The sequence below is a fragment of the Symphalangus syndactylus genome, chromosome 7, assembly GCF_028878055.3.
Source record: "Symphalangus syndactylus isolate Jambi chromosome 7, NHGRI_mSymSyn1-v2.1_pri, whole genome shotgun sequence".
NCBI lineage: Eukaryota > Metazoa > Chordata > Mammalia > Primates > Hylobatidae > Symphalangus > Symphalangus syndactylus.
Window position 1 is genome coordinate 100766219 of NC_072429.2, and position 17173 is coordinate 100783391.

At 39.6% G+C, this 17173-nt stretch overlaps 1 protein-coding gene across 6 annotated transcripts in view; it reads right to left on the reverse strand.

Moving 5' to 3' along the window:
- NCALD (neurocalcin delta) overlaps positions 1–17173 on the reverse strand; it is a 456181-nt gene that overhangs the window by 345530 nt on the left and 93478 nt on the right. For 4 of the 6 annotated variants that reach the window (XM_055286938.1, XM_055286937.2, XM_063643503.1 and 1 more), the window contains exon 2: positions 4358–4410. The gene's annotated coding sequence lies outside the window, so the exon portion shown is untranslated. Of the gene's footprint in view, positions 1–4357; positions 4411–13138; positions 13228–17173 lie in introns of those variants that run through there. The other 2 variants (XM_055286935.1, XM_055286933.1) reach the window with 1 other exon arrangement.

The following is a 17173-nucleotide window of genomic DNA, read 5'->3' on the forward strand; positions in this document are numbered from 1 at the left end:
GGGAGACTCAGAAACATGAGATGAGCCCCAGCTCTCTCTCAAGCCTTTTCCCAGGGTTCTGCAATGAACACTCATTAAAAAGAAGAAGGGTGGGGCTGGAGACTGGGGAGTTCTCCTTCTAGTAGGGCACAGGCAAGAAACTCCGTCTACTTCCCAAACTTCATTTCATATTAAGCAAAAGCTTTCAACAACTGGTAGAGGACCAAAACACCTTCCTAGCCCCAAGGTCCAAGGAAAAATCCACTGATTCTTGGAAAGGGGTACAAGCAAAAGCCTGCCATCTGCCCTGAGGGAAGGACAAGAAACTTGCAGGTCCAGGATCCTGTGCTGACACAAGTAAGAGGTCTGTTACCAGTGAGGGAGGGGCAAGAAACTCTCTCCCACACAAAACACTCCACAGATACAAGGCAAAGGTTGGCTGCCTTGAAGATAAGCAGGAACACTAACAAAGCCCCACTCCCAAGGCCCAGAAACATAAGGCCTACCTAAGACTGAGGCTGGCCCAGGTGAACTGAGAACTCACCCCCACTACCACAGCTCTGCCTAGTACAATGAACAAGAGCAATCTACTGCCAGCAGAAGAGCACAAACATGAAGAGAGAGGTCCCCTTTATGGAGCAAGGGTGAAGAGTCTGCTGAAAACTGAGGATGAAGCTTAGACATGGAGAAAAATCTTCTGGCATGCCAAGAACAAGGTCACTGCAGTCCACCACTGGAGAACTTTGGAGTCTGTTACACTGAAGGTTACTACGGCAATCACAAATTCAACTCCACCCAAACTCAATACTTATTATCAATCTTGTTAACTACTAACAAGATTGACTCAACCCTTCATATCAACAATCTTACAGAAGAAAAAATATACCCAATTCTGAGTAACAATATTATTTACTTTATTATCTACTGCTCTTCTACAAACACTGTCCAACATGCAATCAAAATTACAAGACACTCAGAAAAGCAAAAACAAAAACAAAAAAACCTTTACCTCATTGTCAAAATAAAGCAATCAACAGAGCTAGAAAGAGAGATGGCCTGGATGTTAGAACAATCAGACACTTTAAAATAGCTATGATTAATATGTTAAAGGCTCTCCTGGAAAAGGAAGATAAAATGCAAGAAAAGATAAAGGATCTTAGACGAAAGAGAGAAACTATAGAAAATAAACAAACTTAAAGAGATTAATAGAAATTTTATCCAAATTGAAATTGAAAGAGAAAGAATTTTTTAACAAAAAGATCACGCAAGAGCTGTCAAACAGTATATGATGGTCTAATATGCATATAATTAGAGTACCAAACAGGGGAGAGAAAGATAGAGGTGTCAAAGTAATTAAAATGGGAAAAGAGTAGCTTTTTCAATATGTGATGCTGGAAAATTTAGACATCCATATAAAAAGTTATTCTTGACCCTTATCTCACAAAAGACCTAAAAATTACCTCAAAATGGATCATATAACTAAATATAAAGCTTAAAGCTTTAAAATTTCTAGAAAAAAATAAGAAAATCTTTGCATCCTTCATTTTAGCAAAGATTTCCTAAATAGTACTTAAAACTACTCTTCCAGGCTGGGCGCAGTGGCTCACGCCTGTAATCCCAGCACTTTGGGAGGCCAAGGCGGGTGGATCACCTGAGGTCAGGTGTTCGAGACCAGCCCTGTCTCTACTAAAAATGCAAAAATTAGCCAGATGTGGTGGTGGGCACCTGTAGTCCCAGCTACTTGGGAGGCTGACTCAGGAGAATTGCTTGAATCTGGGAGGTGGAGGTTGCAGTGAGCCGAGATAGCACCACTGCACTCCAACCTGGGCAACAGAGCAACACTCGGTCTCAAAAAACAAAACAAAACAAAGTACTCTTCCATTTTTAAAAACTGATAAACTGAAATTCACCAAAATGTAAAACTTTCTACTCTTTGAATGATACTTTTGGGACTTTTAAAGAAACAAACTAGAGACTGAGAAAAAGTATTTGCAAAGCACATATTTAATAAAGCGTTTGTATCCAGAATATATTCTAATTAGCTACATATCATTAAGACAAATAATTTTTAAATCGGTGAATGATTTGAAAAGACACTTTATCAAAGAAGATAGGCATATGGCAAAGTAGAACATGAAAAGGTGTTCAAATGTCATTAGGGAAATGAAAATTAAAGCTATGATGAAATAATGCTATACACTCAAATTGCTAAAATTACAAATAATGATAATACCAAGTGCTAGAGAAGCTATGGAGCAACTAAAACTTTCATATATTGCTGATTGGAATGTAAAATGGCACAGTCATTTTGGAAACAGTTTGGGGGATTTTTTAAAATAGTGTTTAACATATACTTGCTATGCTTTCCATATGATACAATAATCCCACTCCTAGTAATTTACCCAAGAGAAAGGAAAACATATGTCCTCACAAAGGCCTGTTCATGAATGTTTGTAGCAGCTTTATTCCTAGTAGCTAAATACTGTAAACAACCCAAATCTTCATCATTTGGTGAATGGATAAACTTGTGGTATACCACACAATGGAATTCTTCTACTCACCAATAAAAAGGAACAAACCACTGATACTTATAACAGCATGGATGAATCTCAAAAAAAATGCGCCAAGTGAAAAAATCTGAAACAAAGGCCAAATACTATATGATGCCATTTATATATTCTGGAAAAAAGAGAAACCAGAGAGCCAAATCCAGATTGTGGTTGTCAAGGGCTAGAGGTAGACGGAGTAGATTTACTACAAAGGTGCACACTTTCAAGTGTTAGATACGTTCTATCTCTTGATTGTGAGGTAAAACAATGATTATATACATTTTTCAAAATGTATCAAACCATATATTTTAAGAGAATGAATTTTACCATGTGTTAATCATACCTCAGTAACCCTAACCAAAATAGACATATAGTGCTATGGCAAAAGAATGGTGTTTGGTCACGTGGAAAAAAATTAACTTTGACCTTGTACTTCACACCATGCACAATGAAATCAATTCCAGACATATTATAGATTGAAATGTAAAGGTAAAATAATATATGAAATTCATAAAATAATGAACTTCTGTTCATAAAAAAGAGTAAAAAGGTAAACCACAGAAAAAGAGAAGATATTTGTAACACATATATCCTACCAAGGATATATCTAAAATATATATTACTAAAAATGCCTACAACTCAATAAGAAAGACAATTTAATTTTTAAAACAACCCGATTTTTTCACATTGTTAAGACCTGAAGGGACTTCTCACAAAATAAGATACCCAAATGGCCAGTTAATATATGAAATGGTGCCCCATCTCATTAGTCTATACGGAAATGCAAATTTAAACAATATGATGTTACTACATACCCACCAGAAGAGCTTAACTAAAAAAAACAAACAAAAACAGAAAACACCTTGTTTTGGAAAATATGTGGACTAATTAGAACCCTCACACACTCGTGATTGTAGCATAAATTTTTAAATTGATGCAACCATTTTTGAAAACTGTTTGATAGTATCTACTAAAGCTGAACATATGCCTGCCTTATGATCCAGAAATTCCCCTCCTGCATATGTATTCAACAGAAATATGTATATGTAACTGAAACCATAACAAAGCTGACTCAAGAAGAAATAGAAAACCTAAATAAATCAGAAACTAAATCAGTTAGTAAAATTTCTTTCCTCAAAGAAAACATCTGGCCCAAACTGTTTTACTGTCAAGTTCCACCATACATTTAAGTAGCAAGTAATTCCAATATTTTGAAAACCATTCCTGACAAGGAAAATCGCAGAAAGATTTTAGTCGATCTCATTTATGACTAAAACTTAGCAAATTAAATCTAGCTAAGTATAGAAAACGTAACACATCATTACAAAGTTGGTTTTATCTCAGCAATGCAAGGTAGCTTAACATTAGAAAATCCATCAATGTAAACTAAAATTAACAAATGAAAGCACAAAAATCATTTGATCATCTCAGTGGATATAGAAAAGCATTTAATAAAATTCAACATGTATTTATAATAGAGACTTTTAGCAAACTAGGAATAGAAGAGAACATCTTAAGGTGATAATATTTTAAAACTACTTCTATCAAATGAATGTACCATAATTAATTTAATACAATTTGCCTACTGTTGGATATTTATATTCTCTCCTTTTCATTTTGTATTATTTTACTATCATAATGTATGCTGTGATGAACATTTTTGTGCATGTCAAGTTGCCAGTGCCTCAATTTCCTCATGTATAAGATGGAAATAAGACTCATAAGGCTACAATGAGGATTACATAGAATGTTAGGTTTATGTATGTCTTAGGGAATCTTGGGAGAAAAGTGTTGTTTACAAACCTAAGAAAAACTTGTTCTCTACTTACCTGGTGGTGGATCTCTCACAGCACACTGCAGGCTCAAGCCAGAAGAAATCACTCTGTCAAAAATAAAATTCTTGTCTTAGCGTATCAGGAACTAGGAATAATCATTAAAAAGTCTAAATACATCTAACAGATGTATTTATAGGTCTGTTAATATACATAAAATACAAATTTTAAGTCTTAGCATTGTATCACACTTTAATATGCCACTATTTCTTTCTTTATTATTGGTTCTGCATTGGTTCTGATTGTTTCTAAAATCAGCATATAATATCTGCAGAATGCAATCAGTGATGGGGATTATTGCTTGCTCTAGGATTCCCTTGTATCATTTGCTATTTTCCGCTCATCCCACTTCCATCCTGCTAATCAAGTGAGTATGACTACTACCATGCTTGCTTCATCTGACTGTGATATACAGCACTTCAGTTTTGCACAGTAGTCAGAGTGATCATTCTAAAATTTAAGCATAACACTCTTCTCCTGGAACCCCTTCCACAACTTTCTCTTCCCCTGTGGATAAAAGCCAAACTCCTTGCCATGACATCTAAGGCACTTCATCATTTAACATCTGCCTACTTCTCTAGCCTCATCTCTCATCTCTGTACCATTGCCTGAGCTCCAGCTACTTCACACTTCCTTCAGTTCCTCCTCACCCCTTGCCAGCTCCCAGCGTTCATACACACTGCTCCCTTGGCCAGGACTACCTTTCTTCCTTCCCCACTCACCCTGACTAACTCCTACTTGTCCTTCCATTCTCCACTTAAGTGTTGCTCCTCCAGTCAAGTCATCTGCTGCACTTGACCATCTTAAGCTAATTTATTAACACTCCCAAAGAACACTGCACTTTTTCTTTTGTAACATCATATATACAAATATATATTCAGTATTTCTTGTCTTCCCTGTAAGTTCACAGATCATGTCTGTGTCTTTCACAGCTGGATCCTCAATGCCTAGACCAGGACTGGTCTCACAGAAGACGTTTAATAAATATTTATTGAGCAAAAGAATTAACAGAGCTATCCTCAGTCCTTAGCTTTCCAATTCATCTTTTGATTCAAATTGATAATTTAATAAGCTTCCTACCATATTTCATTTATTAGGACTCACTCATTGTAGAAACAATACTATTTTATATACCAATTATAAAGAAAGAAATGGTGGCACATTATAGTGTGATACAATGCTAAGACTTAAAATTTTTATTTTATACATATTAAAAGAGCTCTATTAGACATTTTGGATTTTTATGATGCCCATAAAAAAGGAAAATATAAAGGTATAAGTGAAATAAATTGGCTTACGCATTCACATTCAGAACCACAGTATTAACAGGGCACCAGGCTGAGGTGGGTGAGGGTCAATCAGCCCACAGGCCTCTAGCCAAGCCCTGGCACCAGGTGCCTCCACCATGGTGGAAGGGACACTTTCTGACCTTCCACTAGCCCAGTGAATGACAGTGTACTCCCAGCAGAGACTCTTCTCCCTAACTACTTTTTTGTCCTATTAAAATACCATTTTTAAGGACACAGTTTTTTGATACATAGAAGTTTCTTAGGCATGAGCCGTCACATTGAAGTAGAGAGGATGGGAGTGCCAGAGGTCTCCTAAACCCCATCCAGCACTCTAGGACTCAGGATCTCAGGTTGGAAATACTCAACCATGTCTGGGAACATGAGGAGGAAAGAGACACAACCGGAAAAGCCATAGCCCTCTCTGTGACTCAGCTTCCTCATCTGTAAAATGGACATACAGAATTAGATGATGTATTTGTACAGGGTCCCAGCAGAAAAGAGATGACACACTCAAATGGGAGCTTTAGTGCAGGGGACTATTTACAGGGTGTGAACAGGGTTAAGGGAACCACCAAGAGGTGGTGATGCAGGTGCCTCCCATTGGCCAGATCCAAATAGAAACCAGAGGTCAGGGGAGCCCATTGATGGGATCCATGGAGACCAGCCTCCTTGGATCCAGAACAGTGTGGAAAAGGGGGAGGGTGGGTCTGAAAGGACAAATGGAGACTCCCCAGCACAGATCATCTCTGAGTCCCCACAGAACTGAGAATAATCCAGTATTCTATGATCATTTCAGTAAAGCATTAAGCTTTGCAATAGCAAGAAGAGATTTATGTTTATTCCAAAGACTTGAGGAAAATCCACCAGGATGCAATTTTTAATCATTCCTTGTGCTTAGCTCAGATGACTGCACTCTCTTGCAGTTCTTCGAAATGGTTCAGATTGAGAACACCGCACTATACAGACCCTGTTTTTCTCTAATTGAGCTCTTAAAATGTAGGGGGATTCTGTTTTGAGCTAGTATTGATGTGTCCCCTCTGGTCTCATCCTCCAGATCCTTTCCTTTTCAGGAACAGGTTCTTGCAGTGTCCACTACCTTACAGGAAACAGGTTCCAGCAGGAGCAAAGCAAAGGCTTTGACTTTCTAAGCCAAACCCCTAGAGTCTCAGAACATAGTCAACATGATGAACTAGAGCAATACTTACCACCCCTCCCACACATCCAGACCAAAAACCATTCTTTTCTACTGGAAGGTATGGAGAGAAGGGTAGAACTGTGTAGTCATTGTGGTTCCTGAGAAAGAGGCTTCTGGTGAATCCATTTGCCCCCATCCAAGCCAGTAAATGGTAAGCACCACATGTGTTATTGTCCTCTTTCCCCCTCACAACTCATTTTTAAAACTCTCATTCTTTCCCTTGACTGGGCCAGTGCTCCAGGTATCACCCACCCCATCTCACACCCTCCCTTCAGTGGCAACCAGGTCCCATCAGCACTCTCAAGTCATGGGGTGCTTGGTCCTAGGGCCAAGGTATGAGATTTGTCATTTCAAAAATCAAAGATCCTTTCAAAAATTTCATTTGAATAAATAGCTGCTTCTAAAGAAGTTCCAAGCATCACCAGCCCTAAAGGCCCAGGCAGTGACACTGACCACGGTTTCTAGAAACTGTTCTTTCCTGAATTTAGAGATGATGCTATGATCCAAAGCACACAGGGTTTCGCTGTAACCATTATACTGAAGCCCAACTAGGCAACACTGGCCATTAGAGAGATGTCATACTGTGCCATGAAAGTGCTCTTAGAATAGAGAGGAGTCACACTGGGTTAGAACAAAAACTCATTTAGAATAAAACAAAAATAAGTTTTCAGAGAAAAACATCTCTTTTTTTCTTTCAAATGAGTCATGATTTTTATAAAGTGAATGAAGACTCGTTGATTTCTGGCAAAAATAAATAAATAAACAAAAATAAAAATAAAAGGAGAGAGCCTGCCTATTCCCAAGAGGGAATCTAGCAGGGGCAGGGAGTTCGGTATATTGACCTTGACCAAATTGTGTAAACTCTCTGTCTCATTTTTCTCATCTGCAGAAGTGCCAGGGATTTGGATTAAAACAGTTATCGAGGTCCCTTCCAGTTCTAAGAATATATGGCCTTCAAGCTAGGAAAGGGGCTTTCCAGTTCCCAGACCAAGGATTTGCCATAGAAAAATGAAGTAAAGTAGGAATGTCTGCCATTATCAGCCAACCAGGGCTCTAGTCTGACAAATAACAGAAAAGAAGTGCTGTGTGGATCTTGTCATCGTGGTGCCTTGACCCGTCATAGCTATGTTTCTGTCTCAATGATACGATACAAATGGGCTATTCCAGGCATCTCAAGAATGCCCCAACCATAAAAGGAATTCTCCTAAGCGGCCCCCCATGACATTACGCAGAATTCCTCTTTACATGGCAGTTTCACCCAGCTTCAGATTCAACTCTAGATGAAAATATTACAATTGGATGATTTGACAAGTGCTGAATCTAATCCTTGTTGCTCTTTTGCCAGAGTTCTTATAAAGAAGAATGCCAGATGTTGTACTTGTATATTTCATGGGTAACTGAATGGGAAAAAAACAGAACACAGTAAACCTAATTGTAATATTTAACTGTTTTTGAAAACCCACAATACAAACATACCAGAAATACCATATTTTCAAAACTGTGGCAAAGTCAAATGTCTCTCAAACACACAAAAAAAGCCTGCCATGAGTAATTCCGAATAAAGCAATCTGTCAGTTGTAAAATGCAAGTACTCCTTTATAAATAGTTTGCATGCTTCCGACTTGCTTAATAAATACCATGTTAATAGATCAAAAATATTCAGAGAGAACTTCTTCAAGCCCAGGAAACATGAACTAATCAGTTGCTTATGTAACATCAGGCTGGATCTCCCTTATCATTTAATGGGTACAAATCAAACTTATCAGGGGCACTTATCAGGGGCAAATCAAAACACCATCGATTGTCCAAAACAATTCCTTCTCTTGCTATCCTTTTCCACTCATCACATAGCCAGGAGTCTGAACACCATTTAATACTCCACTTCTTCCTCCTCTCATCAATAACCAAATCCTGTAGATAGTGCCTACTGAGGAACTTTGTCGTCTGGTCTCCACCACATTTCCATCACCTTAATTAAGCCTTCATCCTCTACCTACTGGACAACTGCAAGATCCTCCAGCCTTCAGCATCTTCAAGTAATTCATTCATCTTTGAGATTTCTCTTTCTCAAACACACTTTTGATACATCACCCATCTGATCATACTCACCCTTCAATAGCTCCCTGTTGCTTCTAAGAACTCAAAATTCAACACGATATCCTCCCTCACACCCCATATTCCAGCCTTGTCAGGTTGCTTTGTTTTCCAATTATCAGGATACTTTGTTCTCCATGTCCTAACAAACCAATTACTCCCCATCCCAACTCCAAAAGACCCCATGTAACCATTATGGTTTTTTTCAAGAGGAAAAGTTCTTCCTTGGGCCCTGTATGACCTGTCCCCTGCCTCTCTCTCAACCTGACACTACCCTCCTCCCGGGCTCGACTCTAGCTGTGCCAGCCCTCTGCAGGTTCTGCTTCCTTCCTCAGTGGAGACATTTCAACATGGAGGCCCCTTGCTAGCTACTCTTCACTCACCTAACTTGAACTCATTCTTCAGGTTCATTATTTGGCTCAGGGTCAGTGTGACTCTCTCAGTGAGACCTCCCATGATGCCCACCCCAAAAGGAAATTTGGTCTGCAGTCCACTATTCTTTTCCTTCATTGCATTTATCACAACTGATGGTTATATATTTAATATTGAGGTTATTACTTCAAAGCTCATTACCCACAATGAATACTCACTTCTGTGAAGTACAGATGTTTCAGGTTCAAAGTTCATCCCCAGACACTAGCACAGTGCCTAGTACTCAATAAAAGTTTAAAAATCAATGAGTGGTAGCTCCAGCCTTACTCCTTCTGTACATAATATTCTGTTCTCCCCAATCATGCAGGTAGAAAAGTCCACTGCCTCCCTTGCAACTTAGCTGTGCCCTGAGCAGAATTAAATTGGAGCACCCATGATATATAATGCATTTCCATCTTATTCTTTTTTCTACTAGACTACAAACTTCTCGTGGGCAAAAATCATGTTATATCTTTGAGGCACGTGGATCCTTAAGTATAACAAAAGGTGTGCAGAGGAGGAACGTATGCCTACAGGTATACATTTTGGAGGGTGCCACAAGGACAGCAGTGTATTAGTCCATTCTGACGCTGCTATAGGGACATACTTGAGACTAGGCAATTTATAAAGAAAAGAGGTTTAATTGACTCACATTTCCTCAGGGCTAGGGAGGCTTCAGGAAACTTACAATCATGGTAGGGGAAGCAAACACATCCTTCTTCACACAGCAGCAGGAAGGAGAAGTATAAGCAAAAGCAGGGAAGGCCCCTTATAAAACCATCAGATATTGTAAGAACTCACTCACTGAGAGTAACTGCACCAATGATTCAGTTGCCTCCCACCAGATCCCACCTACAACACATGGGAACTACAATTCAAGATGAGATTTAGGGTGGGGACACAGCCAAACCATATCATTCTGCCCCTGGCCCTTCCCAAATCTCATGTCCTCACAATTCAAAACACAATTATGCCTTTCCAAAAGTACCCGAAAGTCTCAATTCATTCTAGCATTAACCCAAAAGTCCAAGTCCAAAGTCAGCCTCTGAGACAAGGCAAGTTCCTTTCACCTGTGAGCCTGTAAAATCAAAAACAAGTTATTACTTCCTAGACACAATAGAGGTACAGGAATTGGGTAAATGCACCCATTCCAAATGGGAGAAATTGGCCAAAACAAAGGGGTTACAGGCCCCATGCAAGTCTGAAATCTAACAAGGCAGTAATTAAATTTTAAAGCTCCAAAATAATCTCCCTTGACTCCATGTCTCACATCCAGGTCATGCTGATGCAAAAGGTGGGCTCCCATGGCCTTGGGCAGCTCCACATCTGTAGCTTTGCAGGGTACAGCCACCCTGTCAGCTTCCTTCACAGGCCGGTGTTGAGTGCCTGTGGCTTTTTCAGGCACACAGTGCAAGCTGTCAGTGGACCTACTATTCTAAGGTCTGAAGAATGGTGGCTCTCTTCTCACAGCTCCACTAGGCAGTGCCCCAGTGGAGGCTCTGACCCCACATTTCCCTTCTGCACTGCCCTAACAAAGGTTCTGCATGAGGGCTCTGCCCCTGCAGTAAACTTCTGCCTGGATATCCAGGCATTTCCATACATCCTCTGAAATCTAGGCAGAGGTTCCCAAACCACAATTCTTGACTTCTGTGCACCCAAAGGCCCAATACCACATGAAAGCTGCCAAGGCTTGGGGCTTCCACCCTCTGAAACAACAGTCTGAGCTGTACGTTGGCTCCTTTTAGCCACGGCTGGAGCTGAAGCAGCTGAGATGCAGGGCACTATGTCCCAAGGCTGCACAGGGCAGGGAGACCCTGGGCTTGGCCCACAAAACCATTTTTCCCTCCTAGGCATCCAGGCCTTTGATGGGAGGGGGTGCTGTGAAGGTCTCTGACATGCCATGGAGACATTTCCCCATTGTCTTGGTGATTAACATTCAGCTCCTCATTACTTATGCAAATTTCTGCAGCAGGCTTGAATTTCTCCCCCAGAAAATAGTTCTTTTCTATTGCAGCATCAGGCTGCAAATTTTCCAAATTTTTATGATCTGCTTCCTCTGGAACTCTTTGCCACTTAGAAATTTCTTCTGCCAGATACTGTATATCATCTCTCTCAAGTTCAAAGTTCCACAGATCTCTGGGACAGGGGCAAAATGCCGCCAGTTTCTTTACATAGCAAGAGTGACCTTTACTTCAGTTCCCAACAAGTTCCCCATCTCCATTTGAGACCACTTCAGCCTGGACTTCATTGTTTATATCACTATCAGCATTTTGGTCAAAGCCATTCAACAAGTCTCTAGGAAGTTTCAAACTTTTCCATATCTTCCTATCTTCTGAGCCCTCCAAACTGTTCCAACCTCTACCTGTTACCCAGTTCCAAAGTGGTTCCCTCATTTTTGGGTATCTTTACAGCAGTGCCCCACAACCAGTACCAATTTACTGTATTAGTCGATTCTCACGGTGCTGTAAGGACGTATCTGAGACTGGGTAATTTATAAAGGAAAGAGGTTTAATTGACTCACAGTTGTGCAGGGCTGGGGAGGCCTCAGGAAACTTACAATCACGGTGGAAGTGGAAGCAAACACACCCTTCTTCACACAGTGGCAGGAAGGGGAAGTGTGAGCAAGAGGTGGGAAAAGCCTCTAATACATTTATCAGATGTTGTGAGAACTCACTCCCTATCCAAAGACCAGCAGCATGGGAGTAATTGCCCCCATGATTCAATTACCTCCCATTGGGTCCCTCCCATGACACATGGGGATTATGGGAACTGTAATTCAAGATAAGATTTGGATTCTGGATCCCAAACAAGTTTGAGGAAATTTGAATATGGACTATATTTGAGATGATTCTGTGAAATTATTATCTTAGGTGTAGTAATGATATTGTTTACATAGAAAAATGTCCTTATTTTGAGGAGCATGTAGAAGTATTGAAGGGTGAAGTATCATGATATCCTCAATCTATATTCAAGTGGTTCAGGAAAAGAATATGAACAGTTATGCATACATCTTACTTAAACACAAACTTGAGTCTATGTGTATATACAGGAAGAAAGCAAGAGAAAGAAAGCAAATGTAGCAAAATGAAGAGAGTATGACTACGTACTATTTTCTATCAACTTTTCTGTAGGTTAATTTTTTAAATAAAAAGGGATGCAAATAAATAAAGCAAGCCTCTTTCACATGTGAACTAAATATTCTACACAATGCCCAAGTATACTCCTTTGAAGCTCTAAATGCACTAGCTACTGAGGAGGAAACAATGCCCACAGCCTTCATGTTGGAAAGGATTGTTTATCAAACCCTTGGGGAACCCAACCTTCTGATGGGAAAATAATAGCCCCTGGGCAGTGCCATTAGGAGGACTATCTCTGGGAGGAATCAAAACTAATCTGGTTAGCATTTCCTGATGACCCAGGCAAAGTGGTCCCTGCCCCAACACAAGCCAGTCTCTTTTCTACTAATTCCTTTGCCCTTCATATGTGAATTACACTGCTCCTTGTGTTAAGTGACCAGAGAGTAAAAGATGAGTATGATGCAGCCCCAATCTTCTGGTCATTTATTCCAAAGGTGACCATTTAATTCATTGTCCAAACCAAGATAACTTTGAGAATAAAAGGGGGGTACTAGCCAGACAAGGTGCTGAGACAACAGGTATAAACTGGGAGTGTCCCAGGAAAATTTGGATGTATGGTTGTCACCCCAGAGTGGTGACAAACACATAAACAATAGCAGCAACGCTAACCACGTAACAAAATAATATAAAGAAACTGTCATGAAGACATTACCTGGGAATTCGGAGGAGTGATATTTCTTTGAAGGAATCAGGAAGGACTTCATGAAGGAGGAGGAATTTTAAAATAATGATAGGATCTCTGCAGATAGAGATAGAAGAGAAAGTCATTCTGGATAGAAGAAACTGTGTGAGCAAAGACCAAAGTAGTAAAATGTAGGGTGTACCAGGAAATGGAGGCAACTGAAATAGCTGATCTGAAGAGATGTCCATAGGAAAGACAGGGAGATGGGCCTGGAGAGGTAAAAATGGAATCATGGTGAAAAGTGTATACTTAATCCAACAGGCAACAGGAAGTCACTAAGTGTTTTTGAGGAGGACAGGAATAAGTCTGTGGAGGGCCTTGAATGTCAGGCAAAAGACTTAAAGCCAGAGAATCAGATCTTTTGCAGAGGGAAGGGTCTGCTACAACAGAACTCATAAGTGAAAATCTATATTACCCAGCCTGCAAACATGAATGCTATAAGCCAACAGACATTGATGTCATAAGCTTTTCAAAATCACCTTTATTCTTTCTTGTGGGTGATTCTGTTTCATGTGCTGAGCAAAGAATTATTTCTCCTGTCAATGTTTCATCATAAAAACCTTCACAGCCCTATTTCCATAAAGTCGCTGTCACAGTAACAAAAATGAGAGAGTTAAAATGTTCAGAACTATCCAAGCTAGAGGTGAAAACCAAAAACACAGCATTTGAGCTGAAGGAAAAGCAGGTCACTAAAAGGGGAGGGATGTGATAAGCTTGCGGTCAGGATGAGAAATTACATTTTGAAGGCACAGCTCACTTTAATGCAAGTCCTACTGCTCTCAAAGAAGCCTGAAGCACTCTCACATTTAATAAGATTAATTATATTATTCCTAAAGTTTATTTATAGATCTTTACTGGGTTGCATAGAAAATTTCAGGGGGAAATGTTAAAAGGCAGATTTTCAACTATTTTCAGTTTTATTCCAGATATTTGTCTAGACAAGAGCACATGCCTCCTAAAAGAATAAGTTATTCTAGAGAAAACTATTAATATCAGATCTTTCCGGAAAAGGTGAAAAACACTGGTGAGGCAATCTCATTTCCAGAGGAGAATGGCTCAACAGGAAGCCAGCGTTCAGGTCTCTAAAGACAAAGCCAGCAATATTTGTAAACAGAAACCATGTATTCCCTTTCTATAGAGGGTGTGCCCCACTCTTCAAAACATATTCCCTGGTCATTTAAGGCCATGAATGAATCAGAGACAGGCCTGAGCTGGAGAAGTAGTTCTTGATTTTTCAGTTCACAAGAGTTTTATATCCACAAAGAACATCCAAGAATAACATCCAGGAAAAAACAAACAGAAGCCAAATTTCAAAGGCTTCCACCGGTCAAAGATGCAGTAATTTGAGCTTTCAGAAAGATAACTGCAATTAAATGGAACCCATTAGAAATGCTTAAGTCCACAAGTTCATGTATGTATATAAACCTTTGGAGGATGAAAGAGAACCAACTTATTATTTTGAAACCTGGTCGATAAAAAGAATCAAATATTTATCTTGTCTCTCTGTATGAACTATATCACTGGGTAACTAAAAAGTAAATAAGGGGCTGGGCACAGTGGCTCATGCCTGTAATCCCAGCACTTTTGGAGGTGGGTGGATCACTTGAGGTTAGGAATTCAAGACAAGCCTGGCCAACATGGCGAAACGCCATCTCTACTAAAAATACAAAAATTAGCTGGATGTAGTGGCGCACACCTGTAATCCCAGCTACTTGGGAGGCTGAGGCATGAGAATCACTTGAACCCAGGAGGTGGAGGTTGCAGTGAACTGGGATTGCACCACTGCACTCCAGCCTAGGCAACAGAGTGAGACTCCATCACAAAAAATAATAAATAAATAAATAAATAAACAAATAAATAAATAAAATATAAAGTAGATAAAGGGAAGCAATTCTTTGTATCCCAAGTGATAAATGAAAAAAAAATGTCAAAATGGAATATCATCATCTTAGAAGCCCCAATAACTAAATGAATCTAAGCATTAACCATTGTCAATATTACAAAAAGACAAACAACACAAATGTTATATGCTTCCTGATGTAAAAACACACCTATAACCTTGCCAAAGGAATTGCACCTGAGTTTGATCAAACCTCAAATTCCAGCCACCATGCTGCAGGAAATACAGAGGAACACAATGAAATGTACCATAAGATTGCAATCAGCAAAATCTAGCCCATGAGAAACTCTACAAGTCACAAGCCTGGGTTCATCCACAGATAAACGATAAGGAAAAAGAAAGGGATGGAGCAGGAATGTACAAATTAAAAGAAAGGTATACCAACGTTCATTAAATGAGCAGAACTAAGCTATAGTACCTAGGGATGCATAGCTGGGCAACTGATATAAAAGTCCAGGTAATGGTTACTTATGAAGTGAAGTGGGTTATGATGGAGATGGGTCACACAGAAGAGACTTCTAGGGAGGCTGGTAAAGTTCTCTTTCCTGGCCTGAATGGTAGTTACAAATGTATTTGCCTTATGCTAATTCATTATGCTACATATTTGATTTGTAGTGGAGGTTACATCTGTGTTTTATTTTATAATGATGTAGTTTGATTTAAAAAGAGTAAAGAAAAATATCTCCATCAAACTCCTTGAAAACATGAAAAATCTGATCATTTTCAGAGGTATACCAGGTAAATAAGGCAATAATAATTCGTATTGAAGGAAGGTGAGCAAAAATATAGTCAATAAATTGCTATGATCAATATTAGAAAAAAGTTAGCTAGGAATAAATAGGATTTGAGTATGAAAACATGAAAGGAAAGATGTTCATTAATCATAGAACTCCGTGGCCTCTGATCTCCCTGTGATCCCTGGAGGTGTAGTTCATTTCGCTATGTACAAAAGGGGATTGTGTGCAAGCCTAGAGTAAGCCCTATGTAAGAATCATGGCTTAGAGTACTAGAGTTTTGGAGCAAAACCAGCCTCTTCTGCTAATTTTCTCTCTCTGAGTAACAGCTGCTGATTTTTCCCCTTGAAAGTATATTCTCAGGCTCTTGTGGAGACAGAACTCCTGCCCTAGGACACTTGACGACCGTATGAGCTGAGCTGCCCATCATAAAGTAACCGGTCAGCATTTAATCCACCAAACCATAAAATCAGCTAAGTGAAGTCACACTCTGTCACCAAGTGGAAGTGGTATATAAGATGGGTCTGTAGCAAGTCCTATGGATACAAGTAAGCCATATGATTTGACGGCTCAGATTCCTATGGCCACCTACTCCTGACACATTGCTTCCTCTCTCTAAACCCACACCTATGGCTTCAAAAGGAGTTCCCTGTAACCAGATGATGATAGCGGAAAAAAAGACTTGGATATGTTTTGCATATGATACTCCATTATATATCAGCAACAGCTAGAACTAAGCTGTTGTATACCCACTCAGGGATGGCCCTGAAAAATAGTGTAGAGAGAAAATCCTCCCAGTTGATAGAACTTCATAACACATCTGGATATCTGTTTTGGCTAGACTGAAAGATGGCCAGAAGTACAAATCTATACTAACTTATACATAATGGATAATGATTTGGCCAGATGGTCATCGACTTGGAAAGAACAGAATTGAAAAATTGCTAAAAAAAAAAAAAAAAAAAAAAAAGAGGACTGAGGAATAGGCAGATGGATGACCTCTTGGAATGGGCAATGAGTGGGAAATATTTATATCTCATGTGCATGCTCACAAAAGGACATCCACTGCAGAGAAGGCTGTCAATAATCAGGGGGACAAGATAACATATTCTGAGGATGTCAGCCAGCCATTTCTTCCCAGCCACCCTAGTAACTTCTCCATGGACTTATCTTCTGAGTGGACATGACAGTAATCAAGGAGTCTATGTGTAGGCTCACCACAGTGAATCTGGCTAGCACCATTACTGTGTGTTCACCCTGCAAACAGCAGGGGCCAGCAATGAGCCCAGGCAGACTAGTTAGCCATGCTATGGTGTGTGAATTACACTGGATTCTTTCCAGTATGAAGTGGGCAAAGATTTGTTCCTAAGG